Raw genomic sequence first — 14,013 nt, 5'->3', positions numbered from 1 at the left:
AGAAAAAGAATTCAGAATAATGATAGTGAAGATGCTCCAGGACCAGGGAAAAAGAATGGAGGCAAAGATCGAGACGATGCAAGAAATGTTTAACAAAGATCTAGAAGAATTAAAGAACAAACAAACAGAGATGAACAATACAATAACTGAAATGAAAACTACCCTAGAAGGAATCAACAGCAGAAAAACTGAGGCAGAAGAATGGATAAATGACCTGGAAGACAGAATGGTGGAATTCACTGCTGCAGAACACAATAAAGAAAAAAGAATGAAAAGAAATGAAGACAGCCTAAGAGACTTCTGGGGCAACATTAAATGCAACAACATTTGCATTATAGGGGTCCCAGAAGGAGAAGAGAGAGAGAAAGGACCAGGGAAAATATTTGAAAAGATTATAGTTGAAAACTTTCCTAACATGGGAAAGGAAATAGCCACCAAAGTCTGGGAAGCACAGCAAGTCCCATACAGGATAAACACAAGGAGAAACACGCCAAGACACATAGTAATCAAACTGGCAAAAATTAAAGACAAAGAAAAATTATTGAAAGCAGCAAGGGAAAACAACAAATAACATACAAGGGAACTCCCATAAGGTTAACAGCTGATTTCTCAGCAGAAACTCTACAAGCCAAAAGGGAGTGGTATGATATAGTTAAGTGATGAAAAGGAAGAACCTACAACCAAGATTGCTGTACCCAGCCAGGATCTCATTCAGATTCGATGGAGAAATCAAAAGCTTTACACTGGGGCTTCCGTGGTGGCACAGTGTTTGAAAGTCCACCTGCCGATGCAGGGGACATGGGCTCGTGCCCCAGTCCAGGAAGATCCCACATGCCGCGGAGCAGCTGGGCACGTGAGCCATGGCCGCTGAGCCTGTGCGTCCAGAGCTTGTGCTCCACAATGGGAGGGGCCACAACAGTGAGAGGCCCGCATACCGCAAAAAAAAAAAAAAAAAAAGCTTTACAGACAAGCAAAAGCTAAGAGAATTCAGCACCACCAAAACATCTCTACAACAAATGCTAAAGGAACATCTCTAGGTGGGAAACACAAGAGAAGAAAAGGACCTAAAAAAACAAACCCAAAACAATTAAGAAAATGGTAATAGGAACATACATATCAATAATTACCTTAAATGTAAATGGATTATATGCTCCAAACAAAAGAAGTAGACTGACTGAATGGATACAGAAACAAGACCCATGTATAGGCTGTCTACAAGCAACCGACTTCAGACCTAGGGACACATACAGACTGAAAGTGAGGGAATGGAAAAAGATATTCCATGCAAATGGAAATCAAAAGAAAGCTGGAGTAGCTATAATCATATCAGATAAAATAGAATTTAAAATAAAGAATGTTACAAGAGACAAGGAAGGGCACTACATAATGATCAAGGGATCAATCCAAGAAGAAGATATAACAATTATAAATATATATGCACCCAACATAGGAGCACCTCAATACATAAGGCAACTGCTAACAGCTCTAAAAGAGGAAATCGACAGTAACACAATAATAGTGGGGGACTTTAACACCTCACTTACACCAATTGACAGATCATCCAAACAGAAAATTAATAAGGAAACACAAGTTTTAAATGACACAACAGACCAGATAGTTTTAATTGATATTTATAGGACATTCCATTCAAAAACAGCAGATTACACTTTCTTCTCAAATGCACACAGAACATTCTCCAGTAAAGATCACATCATGGGTCACAAATCAAGCCTCAGTAAATTTAAGAAAATTGAAATCATATGAAACAACTTTTCTGACTATAATGCTATGAGATTAGAAATCAATTACAGGGGAAAAAATGTAAAAAACACAAAAACATGGAGGCTAAACAATACGTTACTAAATAACCAAGACCTCACTGAAGAAATCAAAGAGGAAATCAAAAAATACCTAGAGACAAATGACAATGAAAACACGATGATCCAAACCAATGGGATGCAGCAAAAGCAGTTCAAAGAGGGAAGTTTATAGCTATAAAAGCCTACCTCAAGAAACAAGAAAAATCTCAAATGAAAAATCTAACATTACACCTAAAGGAACTAGAGAACGAAGAACAAACAAAACCCAAAGTTAGCAGAAGGAAAGAAATCATAAAGATCAGAGCAGAAATAAATGAAACAGAAACAAAGAAAACAATAGCAAAGCTCAATAAAACTAAAGGCTGGTTCTTTGAGAAGATAAACAAAATTGATAAACCATTAGCCAAAATTGATAAACCATTAGCCAGACTCATCAAGAAAAAGAGGGAGAGGACTCAAATCAATACAAATAGAAATGAAATAGAAGTTACAACAGATACTGCAGAAATACAAAGCATCCTAAGAGACTACTATAAGCAACTCTATGCCAATAAAACTGACAACCTGGAAGAAATGAACAAATTCTTAGAAAGGTATAACCTTCCAAGACTGAACCAGTGAGAAACAGAAAACATGAACAGACAAATCACAAGTAATAAAATTGAAACTGTGATTAAAAATTTCCAGCAAACCAAAGTCCAGGACCAGATGGCTTCACAGGTGAATTCTATCAAACATTTAGAGAAGAGCCAACACCCATCCTTCTCAAATTCTTCCAAAAATTTGCACAGGAAGGAAAACTCCCAAACTCATTCTATGAGGCCACCATCACCCTGATGCCAAAACCAGACAAAGATACTACAAAAAAAGAAAATTATAGACCAGTATCACTGATGAATATAGATGCAAAAATCCTCAACAAAATACTAGCAAACAGAATACAACAACACATTAAAAGGATCATACACCATGATCAAGTGGGATTTATCCCAGGGATGCAAGGATTCTTCAATATATGCAAATCAATCAATGTGATACACCATATTAACAAATTGAAGATGAAAAACCATATGATCATCTCAATAGATGCAGAAAAAGCTTTTGACAAAATTCAACACACATTTATGATAAAAACTCTCCAGAAAGTGGGCATAGAGGGAACCTACTTCAACATAATAAAGGCCATATATGACAAACAGACAGCAAACATCATTCTCAATGGTGAAAAATTGAAAGTATTTCCTCTAAGATCAGGAACAAGACAAGGATGTCCACTCTCACCACTATTATTCAACATAGTTTTGGAAGTCTTAGCCACGGCGATCAGGGAAGAAAAATAAATAAAAGGAATACAAATTGGAAAAGAAGATGTAAAACAGTCACTGTTTGCAGATGATATGATACTATACATAGAGAACCCTAAAGTTGCTACCAGAAAACTACTAGAGCTAATCAATGAATTTGGTAAAGTAGCAGGATACAAAATTAATGCACAGAAATCTCTTGCTTTCCTATACACTAATGATGAAAAATCTGAAAGAGAAATTAAGGAAACACCCCCATTTACCACTACAATAAAAAGAATAAAATACCTAGGAATAAACCTACCTAGGGAGACAAAAGACCTGTATGCAGAAATCTGTAAGAGACTGATGAAAGAAATTAAAAATGATACCAACAGATGGAGAGATATACCATGTTCTTGGATTGGAAGAATCAATATTGTGAAAATGACTATATTACCAAAAGCAATCTACAGATTCAATGCAATCCCTATCGAATTACCAATGGCATTTTTCACAGAACTAGAACAAAAAATCTTAAAACTTGTATGGAGACACAAAAGACCCCGAATAGCTAAAGCAATCTTGAGGGAGAAAACGGAGCTGGAGAAATCAGACTCCCTGACTTCAGACTATAATATAAAGCTACAGTAATCCAGACAATATGGTACTGGCACAAAAACAGAAATATAGATCAATGGAACAGGATAGAAAGCCCAGAGATAAACCCACACACCTATGGTCAACTAATCTATGACAAAGGAGGCAAGCATATACAATGGAGAAAAGACGGTCTCTTCAATAAGTGGTGCTGGGAAAACTGGACAGCTACATGTAAAAGAATGAACTTAGAACACTCCCTGACACCATACACAAAAATAACCCCAAAATGGATTAGAGACCTAAAAGTAAGACTGGACACTATAAAACTCTTAGAGGAAAACATAGGAAGAACACTCCTTGACATAAATCATGGCAAGATCTGTTTTGATCCACCTCCTAGAGTAATGGAAATAAAAAGAAAAAGAAACAAATGGGACCTAATGAAACTTCAAAGCTTTTGCACAGCAAAGCAAACCATAAATAAGACAAAAAGACAACCCTCAGAATGGGAGAAAATATTTGCAAATGAATCGTCAGACAAAGGATTAATCTCCAAAATATATAAACAGCTCATGGAGCTCAATATTAATAAAACAAACAACCCAATCCAAAAGTGGGCAGAAGACCTAAATAGACATTTCTCCAAAGAAGACATACAGTTGGCCAAGAAGCACATGAAAAGCTGCTCAACATCACTAATTATGAGAGAAATGCAAATCAAAACTACAATGAGGTATCACCTCACACCAGTTAGGTGTGAGGGCATCATCAGAAAATCTACAAACAACAAATGCTGGAGAGGGTGTGGAGAAAAGGGAACCCTCTTGCACTGTTGGTGGGAATGTAAATTGATACAGCCACTATGGAGAATGTATGGATGTTCCTTAAAGAACTAAAAATAGAATTACTGTATGACCCAGAAATCTCACTACTGGGCATATACCCAGAGAAAACCATAATTCATAAAGACACATGCACCCCAAAGTTCATTGCAGCACTATTTACAATAGCCAGGTCATAGAAGCAACCTAAATGCCCATCGACAGACAAATGGATAAAGAAGTGGTGGTACATATATACAATGGACTATCACTCAGTCATGAAAAGGAACGAAATTGGGTCATTTGTAGTGACGTGGATGGATCTACAGACTATCATACAGAGTGAAGTAAGTCAGAAAGAGAAAAACAAATATCATATATTAACACATATATGTGGCACCTAGAAAATGGTACAGATGAACCGGCTTGTAGAGCAGAAATTGAGACACAGATGTAGAGAACATATGTATGGACACCAAGGGGGGAAAGCGGTGGGGGGTGGGGATGGTGGTATGATGAATTGGGAGATTGGTGTTGACCTGTACACACTGATGTTTATAAAATGGATGACTAATAGGAAAATAAATAAATAAACATAAAAAATAAATAAATAAGAAGGATGTTCTCAGGGAAAAGAAAAAACAATGGATGCTGGTACAATACAATGGGAGAGCCCCCTGCAAAAGAATGAACTTGGACCCTACCTTAATATTCACAAAAAAGTTAACTAAAAATCGATCAAAGGTCTAAATTTAAGAGCTACAACTCTAAAACTCTTGAAAGAATACCTATGTGTAAATGTTCATGTTTTGGGGCTAGGTAATGGTTTCTGTTGCTTGCTTCAGCCTACCTCTTTTCCCTAAAGTGTTCCCTCACCTTTTTGAAAATAGAGAAAGAGGAAAGAAGAGACAATAGAAAGTGATAGAATTAGGTTAGATGGCTTTAATTTGAGAGACTATGGCATTTAGTAGTCTTTCATCACAAGCATGCTGCTGGCCACTCTTGCAACACAGCAAAGGATATTGTCTGATTTTTACAAACACTCTGCCTGTGGAACAAACTGCACCAACACCGCCCCCACTCCCCCACAATGCCCACAACTTGCTACTTGTTTTCATGGTCAGAATCTTGATACAGATATAGATACATCTTACATATAGATATGCAGTTGGCCCTTGAACAACACAGGTTTGAACTACACAGATTCACTTACAAATGGATTTTTTTTCCACTAAATATGTAAAACAGTATTACATGATCCGAAGTTCGTTGAATCCTTGGATATGAAATGGCATATACAGAGTAGGGACTGTAAAGTTTTACGTAGATTTTAGGCTGTGCAGGGGTCGGTGCCCCTAACCCCCGAGTTGTTCAAGGGTCAATTGTATATGTATATACACACTCACAATAAGGGATGTTGTATGGAAGACAACATTGATGTCTAATTTAAAGAATTAGAATACCAGCAAACATACAACTATCTCTAGTGTGTTTAGTATTTTATACTCTTGAAAGCACATTTATCAGCATTAGAATGCACCCTCTTGTCACACTCTCTTGCTCTACCCTCTGTTATCTAACCCAAGTCTCAGCAAGGGTGATTTATCCATGGTCATGCATTTGTTTGGGGCTAAGTCCAGGACTATGGTCTCCAAGTCTAATGTTATTTTCATCAAACATATGGGAATGACAGAAGAATTTTCTCTCATGAATTCTCAACTTCAATTGAGTTTACTTGTTGCAAAGCATATATTGTTATATAGTTTTTCATCTTGTATCTTAAAATGGAGAATCCATAGATTAAAAAAATCTCTTCAGTTACTTTCAGGTACAGTAGTACCTCTGACCCATGGTTTCACTCTCCACGGTTTCAGTCACCTGGGGTCAACTGTCAAAAGCAGTCTGAAATATTAAATGGAAAATTCCAGAAATAAACAATTCATAAAGTTTTAAATTGAGCACCATTCTGTGGAGTGTGATGAGATCTAGTACACTGTCCCTCTCTGGATGTGAATCATCCCGCTGGTTAGTCACTTAGTAGCCATCTAGGCTAGCAGATTGACTATTGTGATATCACAGTAACCCACATTTTACTTAATAATGGTCCCAAAGCACAAAAGTAGTGATACTGGCAATTTAAATTGCCAAAGAGAAGCCATAAAGTGCTTCCTCTAAGTGAAAAGTTAAATGTTCTCAATATGGAAAGAAAAAAAATAGCGTACTGAGGTTGCCACGATCTATGCTAAGACCAACTCTTCTATCCATGAATTGTGAAGAAGGAAAAAGAAATGTGTACTAGTTTTGCTGTCACAACTCAAACTACAAAAGTTATGGTCACAGTGCCTGATAAATACTTAGTTAAGGTGGAAAAGACATTAAATTAGTACAATAAGATGTTTTGAGAGAGAAAGAAAGAGACCTCATTCATGTAACTTTTAATACAGTGTATTGTTATAATCATTCTATTTTTTTATTAGTTATTGTTGGTAATTGCCTACTGTGCCTCATTTATAAATTAAACTTTATGTATGTATGAATAGGAGGAAACATAGTTTATATAAGCTTCGGTACTATCCATGTTTTCAGGCATCCACTGGGGGTCTTGGAATGTACACCCCATGGATAAGGGGGGACTACTGTATTGGGCTTTTCTTCCTTTTGCCATAGTATCAGTCAAGTATTCTTCTGTTTTAAAATGGTGAGGCCAGATCAGGAAAGGACTGCCGTTGAAAAGATAGTTTATTCTTCATAGTCTCCAAGAGGAGGGGGTAGGGCCATTTAGATGTGCTTATAGAAGGCCAGATGAAACTTTAAGAAGATTTAAAAAAATAATAAAAATTTCATTTGAATATATTAATAGCTTTATTCTCTCTTCTCTTCTTCCCTGGAGAAGTACCAGGTTTGTCAGGAGGCAGAGGAACCAGGGGACGACGTGTTGAAGTTTTGGAGGGAAGGAATGAGTGAGGCAAAGTAGGCAGTTTTAGGATTGAGTAGTTTGAATAATCTTAGCAGGCTCCAGGGCATGGGAGCTGGCCTTAGTTGCCTGTTACCTGATCCTGGGATGATTAGGGCAGGGGAATATTGACCCAGAGTGTAAAAGTCCTGTAGAAGAGGTGAGGGGAGGCTCTGAATTGGTTAGTTTGCCTATAAATGTGCATTCATGTCCAGTCCTTTACTATCCTTAGGTATCAGCCAGCCCTGGAAGGGGCAGTCTCACCAGGGTCCATAAGGCCCAGATATCAAAACATAAGAATAAAAAGATATACTTAACACACCCTCCTTGTTTTCTATACTTCAACATCTACCCTCAAAGCCTTTTACTTTAATGTTTAAATGACTGACATATTAAAATATTACCATCCCCAGAAAACAAGCACATATAGGCAGGCCTCATCATAGATGTATGTTAAATACATGTCATATAGGAGGTTCTTCCAGAGGCTCCTCTCACCACCTGGGAGTGAGATTATCCTACTCTGTGTTTCCAAAAATAATAAGTAGGGGAGTAGTGATCAGAGTGTAAAGCACACTACAAGTATTGCCCTGTTGCTTTGTTTATTTCATGACTCTTCTTGTTGATATTTGGAACAGCTTTGTAAATGAAAATCTAAACCAAATGCAAACCAGCATTCTCAAATAAATATGCTGGCGATAATACTAGGCTTATCATTAGTTAACCATCAAGCAAATGTTTTAAGTTGTCTCAATGATATTAGTCAAACAAAAAAAACTTAAGAAAACCAAAAAATTTCCCCAAGTTTCTAACCCTTTTCTTCTCTTGAAATGTTTATCTTTCCTTTTTTGTTAGGGAACACATTAAAAACAAAACAAAACAGGGCTTCCCTGGTGGCACAGTGGTTGAGAGTCTGCCTGCCGATGCAGGGGACACGGGTTCGTGCCCCGGTCCGGGAAGATCCCACATGCCACGGATCGGCTGGGCCCGTGAACCATGGCCGCTGAGCCTGCGCGTCCGGAGCCTGTGCTCCGCGACTGGAGAGGCCACAACAGTGAGAGGCCCGCGTACCGCAAAAACAAAACAAAACAAAACAAATAAAAAAACTCAAAAAACAAAAAAATCTTTTCCCCTAAACTCTTTGTAAGAGTTAATAGCTACAGAAATACAATTGAAATTTTTCTGCCCACTATTTCCATGCTTATTTCATTTAAGAATCAGTGCAGAAAAGTGTTTCACACCCTATCATAGCATAATTGAAAGAACAAAGGAGATTTGTTTATAGGATGCAAGCCCAAATGACACTTTAGAAGATTTAAAGGTCAAATATAAATACTCATTTGAATATATTACTAATCTTATCCCCTCTCCCAAATTAAAAAAAGAAATTGTATTTAAAAATACATATGCACTATGGTACCAAAAAACCAAAAAACAAACTGCTCTTGTCTAGACACTTTTAATTCTCAAATATGAGACCTTTACGCTTCATTGTCTACTCGTAAAGTTTTAATTAGCCAAATTTCTAAAACATGACAATCATACTGCTGAAAATCGGCCACAGTTTTGATTTACAGGTCTGCAAAGCATTACTTGGTAGCAAACAGAATGAATTGCACAGCTTATGTCCAAGGCTCTCTCATGTGGCATAAGCACAAGCAACTGGTATGGTAATTCTCCTTGATTGCATTAGTTGGGGGGAATTTAGCAGAAGTAGCCAAAATGCTAGTTAAAGGTATGCTGTCTGCTGGGTTACATGTCATAAAATAGCTAAGCATGTGTACTATCAATTTTATATATATAATTAAATATAGAATTTATGTCTAAGTTATATCACTGAGAAACAAGTGCTATTAGGAATGTAGAACCATCTGGCATACAGATACTGGATTTCAGGATTTGCTTGAGCTAAGGTGAAATTCAGCACATTTTAGTATAGCTTTCTAATTCTCCTATAGCATGGTGCTATTCTTCATGAGATTTTTGTTGTTTTTGTTGTCTATAAATATTGTGGATACTCAGGGACAGTAGAGGAATAAAATGAATAGAAGAAAACTTTTTCTCATTTTAAAAATGAAATTCTTGCCCCATCTTAAATGTTTGTCAATAATTTTTATAGCCAAATTTTATGATGTTTGCATCAAATCAAACTTCCAAAGAGAACTGAAAGGTGATAGCAGCTTATAGTCACTATGCAAAAACAAATATTATCTCTAATAATATCAGCATTAATATCTCTTACTCAAAGCATAAACACCATAAACACTAATAACGTGGTGCTTAGGTTAAAAATAGGACTTCATCTTTCAAAACATTATCTCTTATTCATTAACTGGAGTTCTGAAGGCTTGGGTCATTGGTATCAGGATGTCCTTAAGAATGTAAAAAAAGGAACTATAATCCCTAAGTATGGGGATTTTCATTTTAGGTTAAAAGAAGAGTGTAATATAGCATAAAGCATGTTACAAATATGACTGAAAAAGACTTCAGATGAAGTTTCCATCTCCTGCTGGAAATAAGGCTGCTTCATGGATCCTATGGTGCAGGGGGAAGTGAGAGTACTATTAGGGGAAGAAAAAGTTCCTCCAAAGAGTAACTTTTAGCAAGAGTGTTGGTGGATTCTACTCTCTCATAAAAGACTAAAACAACAATAAAACACAAGACTACTTTCAAGTGTGTAACATAAGAAAAGACAAAAATAGTAACTTAAATTGATTAGCATTTTAAGGTTGAAAATAAGCTCATTATCTATTTTCAGTCCTTATGTTGGGGAGGAAAGATGATACACCAAATTCCTAATCTTTAATGTGCATACAGCGTGTACCAGGCTTTGTGCTAAGAAGATTATATTTTATTTATTCCTAGAACAACCCTAAACCGTAGGAACTATGGTTGGCCCCTTTTTACTAATGAAGAAACGGAATCTTAGAAGAATAAGTAACTCCCCCACGTCTAACTGACTAAGTGATTGAGCCAGGACATGAAGGGCTCAAAAACTGTCATCTAAGGGTGACATTTGAAAACACATACAGGGACTTCCCTGGTGGTCCAGTGGTTAAGACTCCATGCTCCCAATGCAGGGGCCTGGGTTCGATCCCTGGTTGGGGAACTAGATCTTGCCTGCATGCCACAACTAAAAGATCGCATGTGTCACAACAAAGATCCCACACACAGCAACTAAGACCCAGCTCAGCCAAATAAATAAATAAATATTTTAAAAATAAAAACACATTCAAATGTTGATAATTTATACTTCATTAAGAATACACTTCAGAGCATTTCTGAAAGGACATTTTATATTATTAATTTTTACAAAAAAAGACTACCAGTAGAATTTAATTTCCTCTAATTGTGTGTAAATAACCATGTTGAGACAAATCTCTCATCACACAGCTAAAACGATAAGGAGGCACATTCGACAGCTTTTTAAAAAGAGATGGTTCATTTATGCTCGGCAACTCCTGAGTCAGTTCACATCAGAAAGGCTGTAGGAGTGATCAGGGGATTGTTATTTCCAATGGTGGAAGTTACAGAGGAGAAAGGAAACAAAAGAAGCTGGAAAGGTTTACCATGATGCTGGCTAATGCCTTATATGGGAAATTTCTCTCTTTACAGGGACGGATTTTGACCAGGGTCAGTGGAAAATAATTTTGAATTTTGAGAAAATTGCAGGGTTTATCTTACACTCTTGGCAGGTATATCTGTCAGTACACTCAAACAAGCCATCATGTTATTACTATTTCTTTAGAAAAGCCAAGTAAATAAGTATACATAGATTACATCAATTTAAGGAGAAGTTCCTACCCAAAACTCAATACTGAATAAAAACAGTGTGGAACTTCCAATAAAGCAGATGGTGCTTCTACTCTAACGGCTAACTTGACAGTGGAAGGGAAGAAATGAAGATGAGGTGGAAAAAAGGTAAACTTTAGATCGTCTTGGTTTGCAGTTCTCTCAGTAATAACTGAGAGATCTTAGGTAGGATGTTATTTAATCTGTCTAAGCTTTAGTGTCCTTATCTATAAAAGAAGTATACACAATATCAAAAATTGTTATATATAATGTCTGAGAGGGTAGGAGCTCCAAAACTAGTAACTATTATTACTAAGGCAACTGAAGCCTTAGCCTTATAGCTATTGCTAGTAATTGTTTTGGGTCTCCTCTTTAGCAGTGCTGCCTCAAAATTATTTCTCAAAACATTAGATTTATAAGATAAAAACACAGGGAGCCTTTAAAATAAAGATTATATAATAATGTAAACTGTGAGTTTACTTAAAAGGGAGTATACTAATATAAGCATTCCCCAAATTACTTTAAATCATGGTATCTTTTTATTTTTCCTGCATGGTATTGATTGAACCCTAAGTGCCCTGTGTCTTTCTGCAGTAACCTACAGAACAATCATAAATTGAATACATACACACACTGGCAGAAAATAGGGCAAAGACACAGGCCCTTGAAAGACTTATACTGACCTAGAAGACTCCCAGTAGTCTCTGAGAATAAAATTGGGTTTAGCTTTCAAACTTTTGAATTCTATAATAGAGTAGAGGCTTAGGAAATTCTCTCTTTCTTTCCATTAATTCATAGAGTCATTTCTAACAGATATTCAAATAATGAAAGTGGTGCAAGCCCAATTTCTTGCTTATAATCCTGAAGAGAGTTCAGGGTTAAATACTGGATAAAATCCCAAGGATAATAAAAGTAGAAAAGCTCCTTATCTCCATCCTGTTCATTCATCATATATGAACATCCTTTGATATAAGCACAAGTCTATCCCGGGGCAGGGGGAGGGGAGAAAGAAAAGGCTGGATGTTTTATTTCAGTAAAGGGTAATTACTACATGAACTAAGGGAAGAAAATAAAACTTTTAGTAGATGATGGGGGGAAGAACATGTAACCTAAAGCATATATTCATTCTTTTGATAAAATCTGAGGGCCCAGTGTTAGACTAGGTGCTAGATATAGAGCGATTATGAAAACTGAAGCAGTTTTTGCATGTGCCTTAATATCTGCTTATTTTCCTTAGAAATCAGAGGTGAAAGATGAAATGACTAGAAAGATTATACTTGGGAGAAGAAAGTAGAAAGTTAAGAGTCTGAGCTGCCAGTATTTATACTGTCCTTCATTCATTTATATGTGCTTCTCACAGTGTCAGATGTTGCTGAGAGATTATGATGAGGCATGAAATATGCAAATTTGCTGAGAATAGTACTTAGTGTAGTGACTGCTGAGAGGCCAATTTGCAGTGGGTTGAACAGAATGTTAGATGAAGAAATGGACACTAAGTATGAACATTTCACTTGAGAAGTTGGCTCTGAAGACAAGAAGAAACTAAGGCAGTAACTCGTGTGTTTATTTTCTTTTAATTTGATAAATGCAAGTGTTTAATGGAGAAATTTTAGACCTAAAAGGTGAATGCAGGGAATCGGAGTTGAGAAAGTGAAACTGAATACACTGGGAAGAGAAGGAATAATCTCAATGTAAATTTCTGAGAAATTAGGAGGAGAAAGAAAAGACACATGCCTTCTACAGGAAAAGAAACTGCTTTTCAAAGGAGAGAAAGAAAGAATCTGTGTCTTCCTCATTTCAGTGCTACCCTAACTTTAATACACACAAAACCACCGGGGAACTTGTTAAATGTAGATTTAGATTCAGTAGGTCTACATTTCTAACACATTTCCAGGTGATGCCCACGCTGCTGGTAAGTGGAGCACATATGGAGTAGCAAGGCCATGTTTCTATGTTTGATGCTGAGAAATGAGGCGCTCCCAGCATCTGGCTATAACTTTCTATTAATTAGAAATGGTCATCAAACAATTGGAAGGAGGAGAGCAAGCGTAGTTAGAGCAAAGGTGGTTAGAGTGTTGACTTAATTTTTCAGAGCATCCGTGAGCTTATTAGACTTGAGAAACGTGGTAAAAATTATGAGCAGTATATAAAGTGAGTGGTCATCAATTTATGACAGAACTTGTCTCTGCTGACGTGGCTCTTCCCATGTGTTCTAATGCAGGTCCAGGGAAAATGCATGGCTAGAATCATCGAGGATTAGGGTTGTATGGGGACATGTGATATAAAAACCACAGAGAGGCAAGAGTGTGTATTATTACTGAGACTCTGTTCTAGGTAAAGTAAGCTCGTTAAAGAGGGAAGTTAAGAATAGACAGTGCTGGGTTTCCCTGGTGGCGCAGTGGTTGAGAGTCTGCCTGCCAAAGCAGGGGACACGGGTTCGTGACCCGGTCCGGGAAGATCCCACATGCCGTAGAGCGGCTGGGCCCGCGGAGCCTGTGCTCCGCAACGGGAGAGGCCCGCGTACCACAAAAAAAAAAAAAAAAAAAAGAATAGACAGTGCTAATGAACTGAGAGCAGTAAAGGGACCAGTGTATACAGGTATTACTAAAATCAGACAATCTCTTTTTTCAGTTTTTTATTTATTTTTTTGTGATACACAGGCCTCTCACTGTTGGGGCCTCTCCCGTTGCGGAGCACAGGCTCCGGACTCGCAGGCTCAGCAGCCATGGCTCATGAACCCA

The sequence above is a fragment of the Tursiops truncatus genome, chromosome 5 (genome assembly GCF_011762595.2).
Source record: "Tursiops truncatus isolate mTurTru1 chromosome 5, mTurTru1.mat.Y, whole genome shotgun sequence".
NCBI lineage: Eukaryota > Metazoa > Chordata > Mammalia > Artiodactyla > Delphinidae > Tursiops > Tursiops truncatus.
This window is presented reverse-complemented; position numbering follows the sequence as displayed.